This window comes from Rattus norvegicus, chromosome 10, assembly GCF_036323735.1.
Source record: "Rattus norvegicus strain BN/NHsdMcwi chromosome 10, GRCr8, whole genome shotgun sequence".
Classification (NCBI taxonomy): Eukaryota; Metazoa; Chordata; class Mammalia; order Rodentia; family Muridae; genus Rattus; species Rattus norvegicus.
This window is the reverse complement of record NC_086028.1, coordinates 12235198-12254164: the sequence shown is the minus strand read 5'-3', so window position 1 is coordinate 12254164 and position 18967 is coordinate 12235198. Positions and strand designations below refer to the sequence as shown.

The window sequence follows — 18967 nt, the reverse complement described above, 5'->3', positions numbered from 1 at the left end:
TTAGGGACTCTCTGTGTTGGGGGAAGAATTGAGAGCCCTGAAGGGGACGGGAACTCCACAGGAAGATCAACAACAGAGTCAACTAACCTGGATCCTTTGGGCCTCTCAGAGACTGACCAGCAACCAAAAAAACACAGGCTGAACCTAGGCCCCCTCCATGTGTGTATGGGAGATGTGCAGCTTGGTCTTCATGTGGGTCCCCAACAACTGGAGCAGGAGCTGTCCCTAGAGCTGTCGCCTGTCTGTGGAGTACCTTCCCCTAGCTGAGCTGCCTCGTCTACTCTCAGTGGGAAAGGATGTGCCTGACCCTGTGGAGATTTCATGCGCCAGAGTCGGGGATACCCGAAGGGAACCTCTACCCTCTCAGAGGAGAAGGGGAGGGAGCATGGGGGCAGGGACTGTGTGAGGGGTGACCGGGATGGAGGGAAACAATCGGGATATATACAGTGAAATTTTTAAGAAAGTGTAATGATCTGTCCTCCTGACTCACAAGAGTGAAATCCCTGTGATTCTCGCTTTGGAAGCTGGTTTGTCAGTTCACAGCTAGATGGCGCTAGTGGCGGTGGGCGCATACCCAGCCCCTGGTCGTAAAGCGCCTTCTCTACTCCTTTTCATTTGCTCCTCCTCTGTCTTCTCCATCTTTCCAAAGGACGCGGCCTCTTAGTGACTCGGGCTGTTGTACTTTATATGCTATCCTTTGCTTTGAACCTGTCATAATCCACCAATCACAGCCAATTAAGTGATATCCCTGACTGCCTTCAAAGTGCAGCTTCAGAACCCCACCCTGTCTTAACCCCTTGCACTGTGAACAGTTTGGCCGACATCAGCAACGCCTTGAGTGGTAAATTTCTGGCTGGTATTCGACAACACTGCCTCTTGCCCATTGTAGCTTTTAATGTTTTTAACTGTACCATACTATCCACTGGTATTTTTTTTTTCTATTTTTTTTCTTTTTTCTTTTTTTTTTTTTTCTTCTTTTTTTTTTCCGGAGCTGGGGACCAAACCCAGGGCCTTGCGCTTGCTAGGCAAGCACTCTACCACTAAGCTAAATCCCCAACCCCTCCACTGGTATTTTTAAATCCTGTGAGGACTTTTTAGAATCAAGGTAAAATGCCAGCCCTTTGCCATGGCCCTCACATCCCGCACGAGCCAGTCCCTTCCTGCCTCCTCTGCTCCTTGTGACCTTACTGTTTCTTCAGTCTCCTGTCCTGTCATTTTGTGCACTTGGCCCACTCACTGCCACCCACTGTGGCCTCTACTCCCCTCTCTAGGGCTCCCTTTGCTTTACTTTCAAACACCTTAGAATTTTGCCCAGTTCAGAGCAACACCCAAGAGGGGGAATGCAGCCATATCTGTTTATCGATGGATGAATTCATAAAAATGGATGAACGTAGGGACCGGTAGGTAGTTGGCTCTTATTTACAATGAGGAAGCCATTTCTGGGAGCATACTTGCAAAGGTGTCCCTCCTCTAATGAGACAATCAGCATAGTCAATATTTTAAAGAAACCGAGAAATCTCCCCTGGCTCTCTGCCCACCGTGCCTGCTCAGCACACACGGCTGTTGCTAAGCCGACATGTACCAAAGACTAGAGAATGGCACCCTGGCTCTTCTTGCCCAAGTCCCAGGTGAACTTTTCAGTTATTTAGGGCTCCCTGAACTTGACCTTACCTTTTCTCAGAGGCCGAGACCCATTCTGCTCAGGAACCTTTAGACATCTGAGCAAGTCAGCTTGCTGGGGCAAACTACTGGATAGAAAGTAGAGAGAAAGGACTCATTTGAGTTTACAGTTTCAACATTTCATTCCTGAAGGGAGGGGTTGGGGTTGTGATGGGGGAGGGGGCGGTGTGGCCCAGGTGAATGGTTCATGTCAGGATGGCTACCATAGAAAATACCTATGGTAGATGGTGGGGTGGTTTGGCTCACAGTACTTTTAAGAGGTGTGGCCTTGTGGGAGAAAGTGTGTGGGTGTGGGCTTTGGAAGCCTCCTCCTATGCTCAGGCTCCACCCATTGGGAAAGAGGGCTTCCTCCTAACTGCCTGAGGGTGCCAGTCTCTCCAGCTTGCCCTTGAATCAAGATGCAGAACTCTCAGCTCCTTCTCCAACACCATGTCTGTCTGCACACTGCCATGCTTCTCATCCTGACAATAATGGACTGAACCTCTGAAACCGTAAGCCAGCCTCAATGAAATGCCTGCCTTCACAAGAGCTGCATGGTCATGGTGTCTCTTCAGAGCAATGGAACCCTAAGACATTTTATTCTATCCTAGCATCTGGGCTCTGGGATGATAGCACTCACATTCAGGACAAATCTTCTGATTAGTTAATCCTCCCTGGAGATGTCTGGTCAGGCTCAGCAGAAGCTGCTTCTTCTCCTAACAGTGTCCCGGTCTGACCAAATCAGCAAAAGCAGTCATCAGATCGGAGTGGTGAGTAGTGCATGAAGCAATCTCAAAGGAGGTTAAGACCAGCCTGGCTGGGCTTCGTAGTGAGTGCAAGACCAGTCAGACCTACACAACAAGACCCCATCGATGATGACGATGACGACAATGGCTGTGACGTAACAGAAGAAAAAGAGGACAAGGGGTAGGACTCGGTCAGGCAAGGACCCGAGTCTGATCCCACAGAAAACACCTAAGAACTCAAGCTGGGCATCATGCGTTTATGATTTCAGAGCAAAGGAAGCAGAAAAGGGAGGATCCTGGGGATTTCTGGTCAGTCACCTAGCCTATTTGGTGAGCACTTGGCTAGTTAAAAAAAAAAAGGGGGGGCTCGAGACCCCATATGTACAACAATGCCAAGCAACCAGAGCTTCCAGGGACTAAGCCACTACCTAAAGACTATACATGGACTGACCCTGGACTCTGACCTCATAGGTAGCAATGAATATCCTAGTAAGAGCACCAGTGGAAGGGGAAGCCCTGGGTCCTGCTAAGACTGAACCCCCAGTGAACTAGACTGTGGGGGGGAGGGCGGCAATGGGGGGAGGGTTGGGAGGGGAACACCCATAAGGAAGGGGAGGGGGGAGGGGGATGTTTGCCCGGAAACCGGGAAAGGGAATAACACTCGAAATGTATATAAGAAATACTCAAGTTAATAAAAAAAAAAAAAAAAAAAAAAAAAGAATAGCAGGCTATGGATGGGAAACCAGGAAACGGAATAACATCTGAAATGTAAATAAAAAATATCCAATAAAAAAAAAATCAAGTGATCATAGGTACACACCTATGGTCATTTCTGGGTCTTCAATTCTAAAAAAAAAAAAAAAAAAAAAAAAAGCCTCAAAAAACAAGTAAATAAATAAGTGGAGATTGGGAGATTGTCTGGTTACTGTTGGTGTGATGAGACACCACGGCCATAAGCGAGTTGGGGAGGGAGGGGTTTACTTGGCTTTCACTTCCACAGCACCATTTTCACTGAAGGAAGTCAGGACAGGAACTCAAGCCGGGCAGGAACCCGGAGGCGGTGCTGATGCAGCCTCATGGTAGGCGCTGCTTACTGGCTTGCTCAGATTGCCTGCTTACAGAACCCAGGACCCCCAGCCCACGGGCGATACCACCCGCAACGGGATAGGCCCTCCCCCCATCAATCACTATTTATGAAAAGGTCCGACCGGCTTGCCTGCAGCCTGATCTGATGGAAGCATTTCCTCAGTTGAGGCTTCCCTCCTTTTGATGACTCCAGCATGTGTCACGTTGACATAAAATGAGCAGCGTGGCGTTGTCTCCTCAGAAACAACCCAGATGGCTCTCTGGTCTCCATATGCGCTTGCACACGCATCAGCCAGCACAGCATGCTACTGTGGCTGGTCATTCCCGGACAACTAAGTCATTTCCCAAGCCATGAGCTGATTCCCTCCTGCCTTTCTCGCTTTCAACTATTGTGCGCTGTTAGCCCCCACAAAGCATGGCTCACACATGACACAGCTCTTATGTCCAGTTAGTGATGGCAAGTCTGAGCTGAAGGCCACTCAGTTTAGAACGTGTTGATATTTGCAAACTATCCCAGGAAGAATGGGAGCTGTTGGGTCCCATCACAGGCTCTCCTCCCCAATGATGCACTGCAGGAAAACCGCAAACTTTCATCTTTGTAGGTACAAGATCTTCTGCAGAGCTCAGAGCCCTGTCTGGGTTTTTGCTTACTGAGACTAAGCCCCTCTCAGAGCCCTGTTCTGCCCCTAGCTGGCTGTTTTCTTCGGTAGATGGTAAAGAGGAAGGAGGAAGTACCCAGACCACCTGGGATGCTTCTTCCAAATTGACATCTTCATTGCTCTCCCTACGTGGAATCATCGATCCATCCTGTCACTCGCAGCCCCAGATTTGTTCTTTCATGGGTTTCCACATGTTAAAAACATTATCGGGGTTGGGGATTTAGCTCAGTGGTAGAGCACTTGCCTAGCAAGCTCAAGGCCCTGGGTTCGGTCCCCAGCTCCGGAAAAAGAAAAAAAAAAACCCATTATCACCACCAAGTTAAGAAAAAAATGGTTAATCCCTTAACCTCACCTTCACATCCACTAGCAACCATTAGCAAGTTTATTAGCTCTTACATAATAAGCCAAGTCCAGCTGTGTCTCAGCCTGAGCCGGTATAGCTATCGTGACAACTATAGATGTCTAGCTATTACCTCACCCACCCTGTTCTTGTCCCACCACTGTCTTTATATAGAAACTAGAGTCATCTTCAAAGTATCTTGTTATGATTCCTTGCTTCAAAATACTATATTGGCTTCCTTTTTAAAAGACTTTTTAAAAAAATTTTATCGGGGGCTAGAGAGATGGCTCAGCAGTTAAGAGCTCTGACTGCTCTTCCAGAGGTCCTGAGTTCAATTCCCAGCAACCACATGGTGAACTCACAACCATCTGTAATGGGGTCTGGTGCCCTCTTCTGGTGTGTCTGAAGACAGCTACATTGTACTCATATATATAAAATAAATAATTTTTTAAAAGTTTAAAAAATACTTTTAATGTGTGCATGTGTGTGTGCACGTGTGCACAGGCACAGGTGTCTGTGTGTGCACACATGGGCATGCGTGTGTGTGTGTGTGTGTGTGTGTGTGTGTGTGTGTGTGTGTACGCTTTCCTTCTACTGCGTGGGTCCAGAGGTTGAGTTCAGGTTTTCAGGCTTGACAGAAATTGCCTTAATCAGCAGGGCAAGCCAATGTCCTTCTCCATCCATCTCTCCCCTTATTTCTTTTCCCCTCCCCTCTTCCCCTTCCTTTCTGAAACTCTAATCTTTCCTGCCCTTCCACGTCCTAGGACTACAGATGTGTGTGATGCCACTCTCAGTCTCTGTGGTGCTGGGAATGGACCCAGGGTCCTGTGCAGGCTCAGCAGGGGCTCTACCAGAGACTCCACTACATCCCGAGACTCCTCCCCCGTCCTTTAGTTTCTTAATATCTTGCTTGTGAAATGATATTTTGCCTGAGTGTAGCTGTGGATCTATCCACTCCTTTGAGAATATATTGGTTGTTCCTGAGTTTGGGCAATTATGAGTATAACTGGTATAAATATTCTTGGGCAGGTTTTGTGTATTTGTAGGTTTTCAACTAATTTGGGTAAATGTGATGGAACATTATGTATGGATTGTATAATAAGTATATACTTATTATACTTCGGATACTGCCAAACTTTTTAAGAATGGCTAATCATTTTGTATTCCAACAACAAAAAATAAAATTTACTCTCGCTTCCCATCCTTGCTAAGTTTGTGTTGCCAGCATTTGTGTGTCCCTGCTTTTCTAACAGGTCATTTCCTAGTGACATAGGATGCTAATCTTTGTACTTGTCATCTGTACATCTTCAGTGAATTGTTCAGATCTTTTGACAGTTTTTTTTAAATTGTTTATTGCGTCTTTGTGAGTTTCCCATCACGTACCTGAATCCACTCATCTCCCTGTCCCTTGTATCCACCTTCTGCCCTCTGCCCTAGTGACCTCCCTCCTCAAAATAAAAAATAAATAAACAAAACAAAGCATAATGAGTTCATCAAGGAAGCAGCAGTGTGTCCCACAGTCTATCCCTCTGTCCACACATCTTTACTTGCAAATGTTCATTGCAATGAATCATTAGTCTGGTTCCAGGGCTCTGGCCTCTGCTACATTATCAATACTGGATCCTCACAGGAACTCCTCTTGATATCCTGTTGTTGCCCTGTGTCATGGAGATCCTGTCACAGAGATCTGTAGGACTGGCCCCTTCCAGCAGTCTGGATGGGGTAGATATCGGGGTGGACCAACTCAAAGACCTGGATCTGGGTCTATGTGGTAGCTAAGCTGGTCAGCCTGCCAGCTCTCCTTCACCCACACCACTAGGGTGAGCTCTCCAGCACTGCCCTGGCTAGCTTACCCAATGCTGCAGCCACAAAGGGCAGAGCCAGCTCTCCTGCTGCCATGCCCTGGGGCAGGCTCACCCGTGCCTTCATCACCAAGGCCAGCTCTACCTTGCTGCCCAGGCAAGGTGCAGGGCCTGTTTTGACACATGCTGTATCTAGCAAGAGACAGGGCCAGTTCTCCAGAGTGTCGCAGCCAGTAAGGGGTGCGGCCAGCAGAGCCCTTGTGACAGCAACGTGCAACGTAGTCTCAGGCAGATGCTGACCCTGCCATTGCATGGCAACATACCCAGACATGGCCCTCAGCAAGGCAGGACTTCATCAAGGCCTCAGGGGGCGGGGCTGGCTACCTCAGTGGGCGGGGCTAACTACCTCAGTGGGCGGGGCTGGCTACTCAGAACAGGCTATTTCCTCTCCAACTTTGAGTCTCCAGTTTCATCTCTCTTCACAGGGCTCAAACTGCTCTAATTCTCTTTCCCTCCCATCGACCACCACATAGTTGCACATCGTAGTGGCCCCTACATTGTTACATAGTGATAGTTGCACATTGTAGTGGCACGCAACTGTCGGGCCTCTGGGAGACCTCTGGGTTTTAAATGGACTCCTTAAAACTATTGTTAGTTATTGTTGACTCTTGACTCTTAAGACTTCTTTTTTTTTCTTTTTTTTTTTCTTTTTTCTTTTTTTTTTTTTTTTTTTTTTTCTCTTTTGAGACAAACTTTCTCTGTGCGGCACTGACTGGACTGGAACTCACTCTGTAGGCCAGGCTCCAGAATGCTGGAATTAAGGGTGTGTGCCACCATGCCCAGTGAAAGTCTTTATTACGTGTACTTTTCATGAGCATGTTTTCTTTTTTTCCTTTTAATTTTGTCTACGAGCACTTGTACCGCTGCATGCCAGAAGAGAGCGTCGGATCCCACTACAGATGTTTGTGAGCCACCATGTGGTTGCTGGGAATTGAACTCAGGACCTCTGGAAGAGCAGTCAGTGCTCGTAACCTCTGAGCCATCTCTCCAGCCCTAGCATGTTATATTAATCTGTGCCTTGTATTTTCATCATCTGGACCATTTTTCCAGAGCATTTTTTAAAAAGCAAAGCTTTTTTTAGCATGAGCACTATGTTTATATCATGACTTCTAGCACTGTTATCGTTACATGTACATGCAGCCCACTGAGTTGGTTTTGTGCTGTTCCTGGTTGCTTTTCTTTCCTGACAGTTTGCATAGCACCTTCGGGAACTATGAGAGCCTGGGGTAGCAGACTTCCAGTCAGGTCCAGCTCAGTTCCTCCAAGTGCTGTATCTAAAGTCGCTGGTGTCTTCATCGATGTCTCTTACCTTTAGATTCTGGGAGGCAGCTGAGGGCACTCATCGGCAGTAACCTGTGTTGTTCAGGGGAGTCTCTTGGACCCTTACCAACAACTCAAAAGGAGGTTGCAGGAGCCTGTGTAAGAAAGCTGTGAACTTGCCCTGAACTGTGGATAGGGCAGAATGCAGAATGCTGTCCCACAAGGTGGCCTTCCAGAAAGAATGGCCTAAACTATGATAAGTGACTGCAGTTGGAAGCAGGGACAGTGAAGGGGATGCCACAGAGCACTGAGGAGCCAGGGCACGTGCACATTGTCTCTGCAGGAAAGGCAAAGGCCTGAGGAGGAATATTCCTGGCTCTTCTCATGTGAGCAAAGATGAGGAGACAAAACCCCAGGTGTGCTCCCTCTGTACTGTGTTTGCTTAGCCATCTGTAAATGGCACTCATGTTCTCCCTGAGTAACTAAAGGTGAGATGTGCTTTGTTTGTACTGACCTCAGACACCTGGAGCCTGGGAACCCCACTCATTTCCTTTGATTCAAGGAGACTTGTTCTTGTTCTCACTGGCTGGGGCAGGTCAACAGAGGTAGTCTGCTGTAGTTGTTGTTTTGTTTGGTTTTCATTTTATTTTGTGTGCATTGTATAGGTTAGAGGTCAATTTCAAGTGTCTTCTTCAGTCACTCTCTCCCCTGTTTTTTGAGACAGGGTCTCTTCCTGAACCTGAATCAATTGAGCTAGGCTGGCTGACCAGAAAGCCCCAGAGATCCCGTCTCGGCCTCCCCAGTGCTTGGGTTAAAAGCAAAGGTTGCCATAATGATGGTGCAGGCCTCTAACCCCAGCCTGGAGGGCAGGGGTGGACAGAGGCAGGCGGATCTCTGTGAGTTCAAGGCCAGCCTGGTCTACATAGGGAGTTCTAGGACAGCCAGAGCTCCATAGAGAAACCCCTTGGGAAAACAAAACAAAAACAAAACCCAAGAACACCAACAAAGCGTATGCCACCATTCCCAGCTTTTTACATGGGTACTGGGAATCAAACTCAGACTTGTGTATACAGCAAGCGCTGTACCAACCAAGCCATGTTGTCAGCCCGAAGAGAACAAGTTTTGATTTAATCTAGATTTCTCTCGTAACCTCTGGGCATTTGGTTATTTATATTTAGGCCTACGACGAGTTTTGAGTTAATGCCTTCAAAGGGTGTAAGGTCAGATGGTGTCAGCTCTCCAACTTCCTTCAGTAGAGTCTTCAGAATTCTGTCTCTGCCTCTGTACACAACCAATGGTTTTGATTAATGCCACAGAGGGCTGTGAGCCACAGTTGAGGAGACAGCACTTCTGGTTAAGGCACATGGCTTAGGCTGATTGTTGCCTTTAAGGCTTTCGTTACAAATGCTAGAACAAAGCCAGCATGTGCCAGATATTACATGCACCTAACCTAGCAACCAGTGACATTGTTCCTGAAGCTGGGGGTAGACTGTGAAGGTGCTGGAGAAGAAGGAAGAGCGGATGACAGGACGTGGCCCTTAGATAAATCAGTGCACTGTAAGACCAAGCATCACCTGAGGCCTATGCCTGCCCGAACTTTCTAACTCCATGGATTCTATGACGCACTCCATTTATTGGTAAAACGAATATGAACTGGAAGATCTGTTAATTATAACTGAAAGAACCCACATAAACACATAGAGTAATAACTAACTCAATATATATATATATATATATATATATATATATATATATGAAAATCCCTTTTCTATAGCTATCTAAAAGGTTTTTAAAACAGGGATTATCAAGCAAACATACAGTTAATATAATGTATGCCCTAAATGTTACCTTGACATGGCACCTTGACTCAAAATTGTCACCATTTGGTAATCTTACCCCATTTATCCCCTTCAGTGTTATGGTTTTAATTTGTTCTGAGGGTGTTGCTTGCTTTGTAGTATTTAAAGCAAACCCCAGACATTACATACTGACTTGTCAATAGTTCCCTTTAGAAGCAGGAAAGTAATATTGACAACTCATGCCTTAAGTGGTCTTTGAGAGAGTTCCCACTAGGCAGAACCCTCTTTCCCAGAGGGACAAGACTGAGGACAAAGGGAACCTTTCTCTACCCTAGAATGCAGCAAAACTTGACTTGCAAGTTCTCAAGATGGCTTTGTGAAAGGATCTCTTGGTCTCCTGCCTGGGGTATTCATTTCTGAGAACATCTTATATCCCAAATGTCTCGTAATGAGGGTTTCCCAGAAGGGATACCAGCAGTCTGTAATGATCACCAAAGCACCTTATTAGTAACTTGAAACTACTTGATCTACTGTTGCACTTTTAATGAGCCCCGCAGTGACTCATTCATTAAGAGTTCAGTAGCGTTGGTTAATTGCTGGTTTCCTGGAAGCCTGAGAAACAAAATAATGACATTCATTCTCCTACATAGAGCAAGTCCCCAGGAGCTCAGTATACACTTAGAATAATTTCTCATTATCCACTACATTGACTTCAAGTATCTTTAAAAAAAAAATAATGTGTAAATGACTAAACGCTAAACCTTCATTGTAATTCACTTCTCTCTTTGTACTCATGCATCACACTTTACATGTTCTGTCACGTTTCTGTGACTTCTAAGAAAAAGATGACCTGGAAATTTATTGCCTTCATTCTTAAGGAGGAATTCACCTATCCTTTAGGGTTAATGTGTGTTCCCGCCCTTAATCCTATTTCTGGGATTGCTCTAAAGTCGTCACCCTGTGCTTCTGCTAGCCAAATAGCATCATACAAACTACTCCGAAAGGTTCTTTACTCCCAACTGATACCACAGTTTATGATTTGTGGTTTAGAAAAACATACTTACCCAACAAGAGTTCATTGCAACCAGAATCCCGGGTGCTGTGAGCCAGTGTTTATTACCTTCCATAATCCCCCAGTTAATATACACTAACTCTTGCCCAGGACTGTTTGTGGGGATGGGAGGGTGGTTGCTTTGTTTTGTTTTTCACTGTTGGTTTTGCTTCTCTCTGCCTGAGGGTATTTACTTTCTAAAGCTTCCTGAAAGATATGACTCTGTATGTCAATTCAGTCATTCAATATTTTAAAATTTTACTGAGCACTTTCGACAGGCTAGACACTGCTGAAGTATTGGTATTTTATATTTGCAAACACTGTGAGTCTTGGGCTTTTGCTGGTTGGTTGGTTTTAGTGGGTTTCGGTTTTTATTTTTTATTTTTTGTTTGTTTTGGCTTCTAAAGAAATAATCTTTTTTGATTTAAGAAAAAGAGAACATTTTCGAAGTTTCTTTGTGTTGCTTAAATAAATAATCGGTGTAATGCCTGCAGCTCTTCCATTTGGCCAGCTGATCGGTGCTTCCCAGGCCACTTCAGACGCTGCCCGATCTTTATGCCCAGCTACAGCAAAGTGGAATCAGGAAAACATCTAAACACCTGTCTCCAGATGTGTGCGTGTGCATGCGCGTGTGCGTGTACGTGTGCGTGTGCGTGTGCGTGTGCGTGTGCGTGTGTGTGTGTGTGTGTGTGCTATTCAGTTTTTCAAAAGAATATTGATCGAATTGGCTTAGATTCTACCTTTTTAAAAAGAAGACTTAAGTATTCACATTTGAAAGACATACCAAATTATTTACAGATTTTTTTTTTCAAAAAAATCACGCAGTTAGATTATTAAGTTCTCAGTAAGACACCGAGACACAAAGCAAACTCTTAACAAAACTGTTAGCACCTCCAGCCCGTAAGTAGTTAGCACATCCTCTAGTAATGGAGATGGGGGTGGGGAGTGTTAGGTGACTTTGTCCTTGTGAGAGCATCAGATTGTTCGTAAGCAATGGAGGCAATGAATGCTCAGATTACATAATCTTAGGAGGCCACAGTCCTGCAGTGCTCTGTGATTGGCTGAAGTTTCGCATGCTGCATGACTGTGCACTCTGCTCTGTGATCAGTCCCTAGAGAGCAGAAAAGTTGTCACAAGGCACCACCATTTAAAACTGCATGATGGGAAGAAAAGGTCGTTCACTGGTGAAATAGCTGCGTGGAACACGCAAGGACCTGAGTTCAGTCGCTTCCTTCTTGAACAAGCAAACCGTGAGCTGGTCCTGGTAATGCATCCCGATATTCTCAACTGCTAGTGAAGCTGAGGCAGGAGAATCACAAGCTCAAGTCCTGGCTGGGTTACAGAATTCAGTTCTACCTTGGAGAACCTGAAAAACCGTTCTGAAGTAGAGCTGGAAACGGGAGGGGCACGGGGGGTGGGGGAGCGCCTGCCTCGTGTGCCGAAGGTCCTAGTACCACAGGATAAACAAAAGCCATATGCGAGACGCCCAGTAATAATAGGCAAGCCAATTTTCAACAGAACGAAATATGGAAATGATTCGATTTCATACTGAAAAGAAAATTATACGAATTCTAGGTTTAAAAATATAAAATTAAAAGAGTTAGCCCCAAAAGCCACAAACTCAGGGCTAAGCCCTGCCGCCAGGAATAGCAGGCCATAAAGATAAAGAAAAGGAATGCAAGAACCAGCTCAGGCTATCGAGGACTGAGCCATAAACCATCCAAAGACATCCCCCCAGCTTACTCAGAGTCATACTTTAACCAGATGTCCTCCAGACCCTGATAAGCCCCTACTTGTGCTTTTCAGCCATTGTGTCCTACAGAGAGCATTCCAAGAAACCGGACAGCCCAAGCCTAACCAGAGGTGTTTCAAATACAAATGCTCCATCAATTTTGACAAACTTTTAAAAATAATGAGGACCTAAAGACCCTACCCTTCTCCTGATTTAGTAGCTCTGTTCCAGGAACCAGGGGGCCATAAAACCTTCTGGCGTCCCCTTATCTCCTGGAGCCATAAAACAATCTTGTAACTTGTGGTACATTCCCCTTTGACATCCCCCATCCCCTGGTGCTCACAGCCTCTGCCTTTAAATACTCTTTTTCCCAGCCTCTCGGGGTCGACACCTCTGTCTCCTGCGCGGGATACGTGTCGGCCCGGAGATCTCTGTAATAGGTCTCCGTAATAAACCTCGCCTTTGCTTATTACATCCAAAATGGTCTCTCTGTGTCTGGGGTCCGCGATTTCCCAAGACTTGAGTAAGGGTCTCTCTGCGTGGGATCTTTCATATTTATGGGGGCTCGTCCGGGATCTGCGCGACTACCCCAGACTCCGAAGACCCCTTGGAGGTGAGTTGGATGTTTGTCTGAGTGTTTCTGTGTGAGCGGCGCCGCAATTGTCCGTCTGTGTCTGTCTCTGTTTTGGTTCCGCCGTGTGTGTGTATATGTGTGTCTTAGTACTGGTCAGTGTTAAGAGGGCAGATGGGTATTCCTGCCCTGTGGTAAGAGGGCAGATGGGTATTCCTGCCTTGTGCTGAGAGGGTGGATGTGTATTCCTGCCCTGTGCTAGGAGGGTGGATGTGTATTCCTGCCCTGTAGGAGAGTGGATGTGTAACCCCACTCAGTGCAGCTGCCTTTGTGGTCCGTGAGGACCCCCTGGCTGCGGAAGGGGGGACGCCCCGGGCCCGCAAGGCTGCAGCCCCTGGAAGACGTTCCACGGGCGGAGAACAGTCGGGAGAGCCCGGCTATGGACAGTCAGGAAGACCTGACTCTGGTTTTCTGGAACAAAGGAGATGGAATGCTCCTTTTACCTAGGCGGGAGTGGACGAGGAATCCCACTCCGTCAGAGGTCGAGTTCGGCTGCCTATTTAAATATAGGCACGGACAAGTGTGCTTAGTCGTTAGGACAAGAGGACACTCTGGAATCCTGTTGGGAGGTGGAATCAGATGGTCCATCTCATCCCAAAAGCAGCTAAGGTTAAGCTGCAGTTTGGGCCACGTACTGAAGGTACCAGGCATCTGTGAAAGTTGGTTATAAGATGCTTTGTCTTGATATTGTTTGTCTGGCTTGTTTTCTGTGGTATTGTCGAGTGTCTTTTTGGCTTTTGTTTCGTTTTTGAATTTTGGACTGACGACTGTGTTTGAATTTGGACTGATGACTGTGTTTAAAATCTTGGACTGACGACTGTGTTTGAAATCATGAAACTGTTTGCTTTGTTCGTCATAGAGTTTTACTTGGTCCTCTTGGTGCTTAAGTTAAGAGTTAAAAATAATTTGCTTGAGAAAAATTGTTTTCTGCCAGGGAGTTTTGTCTTTCTCTCTTGAGCCTCCTCCCCAAGGAGAGATGCCCCTCCCTTTACTCCCCTTGATCAGCCTAGCTGCTGTTAACAGTTGTGTAAACAGACATTAACAAAAACCTTTAGGACAAAACCGCTCGTAAATAAAAAAGTTCCCCAGATTAGGCCTCCGGTATGAAACAAGTATAGTGAGTAAGAAACTTAATTTTATGGACCCCGCTCTACTGGCGGTGTGTTGGTTGATAGCCAACGTTAATTTTTTAAAACATAGTGTTTTATCTGTGCTTGTGCTCGCAACACACAGTAGGGGGGAGCGAAATTAGCTGCGGAGCTGCTGCAGCGAGCATGGGGACTTCTCAAGTCTCACCCAATTTTTCTGGCTCTTCAGGAGCTGTTTAAAAGTAAAAGGCTTAAGGTAAAAAGAAACACTATAGAGAGATTTCTTAGTGAATTACTACACCTTGGTTCGCCATCTCTGGGAATCTCACGGTGGACAGCTGAGATAAGCTAGAAAAGGATTTAAATTTTGCTTGAGAACAAAGAATCTTAAAGGTGGAGTTTCAGCCGGTATGGCACTTAGTGCGTAGCTGCCTAAAAGATCAGAAATGCTGTCAACAGGCTATAAAAAAGGGACAGGCTGTGTTAAAAATGCTACATAAAGAATAATCTAAAAAGGCTGAGAGTGAGGTGGGAGAGGACTCTAAGAAAAACAAGAACAAGAAAGGAATTTCTGCTTTTAGTGACCAGACCTTCAACTCTTGCTCACAGAAAGAGGGTGCTCATTAAGAGAAGTTCTTTAAGGAGCCTGCCTTATCTGCTGGCCCTATTCCAAGAGAGGAGCCAGTCTCCAGCATTAAATTACTTTTCTCACTGGTCATCATTAGCATAGAGAATGCCTTTGATCTTATCCCCACAGCAGCTAGTTCCTGCCCCTGTGGTCGAAATGTCCCAGGTTGGGGGACAGAGAAGCCCCTAAAATAGTTTCAAAGAATCTACAACAAACTGTAAAGAACTTTGTTTTGTTTTGCCAGTTTAAATTTAGAATTCAGGCTTTGGCTGTGGCCGAGGTCAGGATTAATGTTTTCGTTTCCATGGGCCCTTAGCCCACTGAGACAGTTTGGTAAAGGACTACTACTACAGTCCTGATATTCAGAGACATGGAGAGAGCTATAGTTTTTTTTATTAAAGGTTGGTACTATAGTATTAACAATCTCTTTATTAGATATAAGAGACAAGAAGCCCCAGGTGAACTGGTTACAATTCTTTTGTCAGCTGCTTAGTATCTAACACCCAGGTTCTACCGTCTCTCCATCCTTTTGTTATTAGTTCTTACTAGAAGCCTAGTGTCCTTCAGAGGCTGGGTTTATTGAGAGACAGAGCCACTGAGCTGGCACTAAAAGAAGGTACTCCTTAAGAGAAAATCTAAGTCAAGAGAGACAGCCGGTAACAGATAGGCTGCCCCTCTGCTCACTTTTCTGTTTCACAGACACAAGGTGTTTTTGTCCCAAGAAAGCCTCCTGGCTTAGCTGTGTGACTAAATGCTATTTGCCCTCTTCAGTGGACCTCTATTCTCAAGATTCCCTTGTTTACTCACCATCCCATTTGAGATGCTTGTTAGTAACTGTTACAGGTCTTCTTTACCACCGAGGAAAGACGGAATCCTACTAGAGGCCAGAAAAAGTGTTCCAGAGATGGATGGAAGGCCCTCACTTCTGCCTGCTCTCTTCAGACGCCTGAAGGTAGGGAGTGCTCCAGGTCTGCCGCCAGACTCCAAGGGTGGGTCTCTGAGGGGCTGGAAAATGCCCCACCAATCTGGCTAAGATAAGGAAAGGATATAAAGAGAATGTTACAAAAATTTGAAGGGTTAAGTTAAGTTGCTGAGAGTTAGTGTAAGTTACAGAGAAAGTAAGGTTAAAAAAGAAAGAGATAAAAAGAACAGAAAGCTAGAGAAGAAAAGAGACAAAAAAAAAAAAAGAAGTTAGAGAGCTAAAGAGAGATAAAAGACAAGAGAGGAACATATACTGGCCACAGTAGTTAGGGAACCTAGGAAGATAGTACCTGACAACAGAAGAGAATTCCTGGCTAAAGATCAGTGTGCCTAATACGAAGAAAAAGGACATTGGGTCAGGGACTGCCCCAAAAAGAACAAGAGGGGACACTGGAGAGCCTCTTGGTGCTGGCTATGCACAGAGATGGAAGGGAAGCCCGCCCAGTTGTTTTGTGGATACAGGGACCCAATGCTCTGTGCTCCTATGCTCCAGTGGGCCAGTATCCAAAGACCTTGGGTACAGGGGCCTACTGACAACAAACAATACTATGGACTGCCCGAAGAACAGTGGACCTTGGCGTGGGCCGGGTAACCCACCCACTAATTCATGGTCATCCCTGACTGCCCCTATCCCTTGCTCATGAGAAAATTGCTCTCCAAATTGGCTTGCGTGGGCTAAAATGGCTAGATGAGGCTATGTATATACATATCTATAGACTGTGTATGTGGAGCTTAAGACCTGTCTCAGTGCACCAGTAACTGATGCTGGGAGATGAATGGCTTAGTGCTTTTCTGCTTGGAACACATCACTCCTGCCAGCCGGGAACTAACAATTATCACCCAATCCAGGACTTAAACTGTGATAGAGTGGCTGATAGAGTGTCCAAAGATGGGACCACTGGTCAGCTGCCATGGACTAGATTCTCCACCGGTTGGGGACAATCTGGTCACCTTGCTGCCCAATCCGGACCTGGAGCCACCACAGCACGAGTGTCAAACACTGACAGAAGCACATGGGTGGAGGAAAGACCTCTGTGACTGGCTGATTGACCCCTGCTGAAAGCCGAGGACCTTGTCCACAGACGGGAACAGTTCTCTTCATGAATGAAGATACCTTTCCAGGGATAGATAGAAGCTTTCCTCACCAAACGAGAGACGGCCTCTACAATCATCAAGAAGATACTGGAAAAAATCTTCCCCAGGTCTGGAATGCCCAAGGTAATCTGGTCTGACAGCGGCCCTACTTTCGTTGCCAAGGTAAGCCAGGGTGTGGCCAAGTATTTAGAGGTCGATTAGAAATTACATTATATTTACAGACCTCAAAGTTCAGGACAGGTAGAGTAAATAAATAAAATTTTTAAAGAGATCCTGAACAGATTGACCATGGAGACTGGCACAGACTGGGTGACACTCCTTCCCTCTTGCTCTCTTCAGAGCAAGAAATACCCCTTCCAGATTCAGCCTTATCCCCTTTGAGATCTTATATGGGGCCTCAGCTCCCCTGACTGTATTAGATGATGTTACTGAACCAACATGTCATAGTAATAATGATTTGTGTGCCAGGCTAAAAGACCTACAGGTGATACAGAAAGAAATCTGCTCACAGCTGACAGCAGCCTATGCCCCGGAGACCCCTGAGACATCCCATCAGTTCCAGGTCGGAAGCAGCTACACTGAGCCCAGACACTCGAGCCTCGCTGGAAAGGACCGTACCTGGTGCTGCTGACCACCCTGACAGCCGTCAATTCTCAGCCCTCACCAGCCATGTACTTACTAGCTGTTAGGGCTGAGAGCTGGGACCTAGAGGGAAATTCAGTCATGTTTGTCCTGGGTTCCATCGAGATAGGTGTGGGGATAGGCTTGATTTCTATTACAAATGATGTAACATTACATATGTTAGTACTCCTAACACTTCTTGGGATTGTGCCTCAGGGATCACAACCTATATAAGTTTAGAAGTTCTAAAAGACAGTCATGACCTTGGTGTATAGGTTCAGATAGTGTCCAGATTAGAATCCTGATGCTAAAGACTTTTTAGCTGACCTCCAAAAATACCTAACCTCCCTCTCAGAGGTAGTCCTTCAAAATAAAAAAAGATTAGACCTGATATTCCTTAAAGAAGGAGCCTGTGTGCTACACTGAAAGAATGTTGCTTCTATACAGACCATTCAGGAGTAATTAAAGACTCCATAAATAAACTTAGAAAAAGGTTAGACAAAAGACAGACAGAAAAACACATCAGAGATAGTTCGAGAGCTAGTTTAGTAGATCTCCCTGGATGACTACCCTACTCTCTGCTACAGCTGGGCCATTATTAATAATTTTCTTGGTTTTAGTTTTTGGCTCCTGCGTGACAAACAGGTTAATTGCTTTTGTTAAAAATCGAGTGGGTGCTGTGCGGTTGATGTCCTGAGACAACAGTACCAGTCAGTTAAGACAACTGGTGAGACCAAATACGAGACTTGATATCAAAATTCTAAGATTAGAATTATTTAGTAGGAGAAGACGGGAATGAAAAGAAAATTATACGAATTCTAGGTTTAAAAATATAAAATTAAAAGAGTTAGCCCCAAAAGCCACAAACTCAGGGCTAAGCCCTGCCGCCAGGAATAGCAGGCCATAAAGATAAAGAAAAGGAATGCAAGAACCAGCTCAGGCTATCGAGGACTGAGCCATAAACCATCCAAAGACATCCCCCCAGCTTACTCAGAGTCATACTTTAACCAGATGTCCTCCAGACCCTGATAAGCCCCTACTTGTGCTTTTCAGCCATTGTGTCCTACAGAGAGCATTCCAAGAAACCGGACAGCCCAAGCCTAACCAGAGGTGTTTCAAATACAAATGCTCCATCAATTTTGACAAACTTTTAAAAATAATGAGGACCTAAAGACCCTACCCTTCTCCTGATTTAGTAGCTCTGTTCCAGGAACCAGGGGGCCATAAAACCTTCTGGCGTCCCCTTATCTCCTGGAGCCATAAAACAATCTTGTAACTTGTGGTACATTCCCCTTTGACATCCCCCATCCCCTGGTGCTCACAGCCTCTGCCTTTAAATACTCTTTTTCCCAGCCTCTCGGGGTCGACACCTCTGTCTCCTGCGCGGGATACGTGTCGGCCCGGAGATCTCTGTAATAGGTCTCCGTAATAAACCTCGCCTTTGCTTATTACATCCAAAATGGTCTCTCTGTGTCTGGGGTCCGCGATTTCCCAAGACTTGAGTAAGGGTCTCTCTGCGTGGGATCTTTCAATACAGAAAGACTCAAACTCACTAGCCACCAGGAAAGTGCAAACCAGTTGTCGAAACTTCACACAAACTAGTGTGGTTATAATAATTCTTAAAAGACAACAAAGTACTGGAGAAATCAGAACACTGATACACTGCTAATGGGGATGTAAAAATGGTGATAAACAGTCTAGGGGCTTAAAAGGCCAAATATAGGGGCTG

General features: G+C 45.8%; 2 long non-coding RNA genes across 3 annotated transcripts; one reads left to right on the top strand and one right to left on the bottom strand.

Moving 5' to 3' along the window:
• Positions 1 to 452: 452 nt before the first annotated feature.
• LOC134480757 (uncharacterized) lies at positions 453 to 2824 on the bottom strand. Its single transcript, XR_010055529.1, has 2 exons — positions 1672 to 2824; positions 453 to 708 (listed from the first exon to the last, which is right to left on the bottom strand). It is a non-coding gene; the product is annotated as an uncharacterized LOC134480757 (long non-coding RNA).
• Positions 2825 to 12008: 9184 nt separating this feature from the next.
• Positions 12009 to 18698, top strand: LOC134480755 (uncharacterized). Of its 2 annotated transcripts, none has more exons than XR_010055526.1 (2): positions 12009 to 12807; positions 15385 to 18698. It is a non-coding gene; the product is annotated as an uncharacterized LOC134480755 (long non-coding RNA). The 2 variants fall into 2 exon arrangements; XR_010055525.1 differs by having other exon boundaries at positions 15373 to 18698.
• Positions 18699 to 18967: the final 269 nt, after the last annotated feature.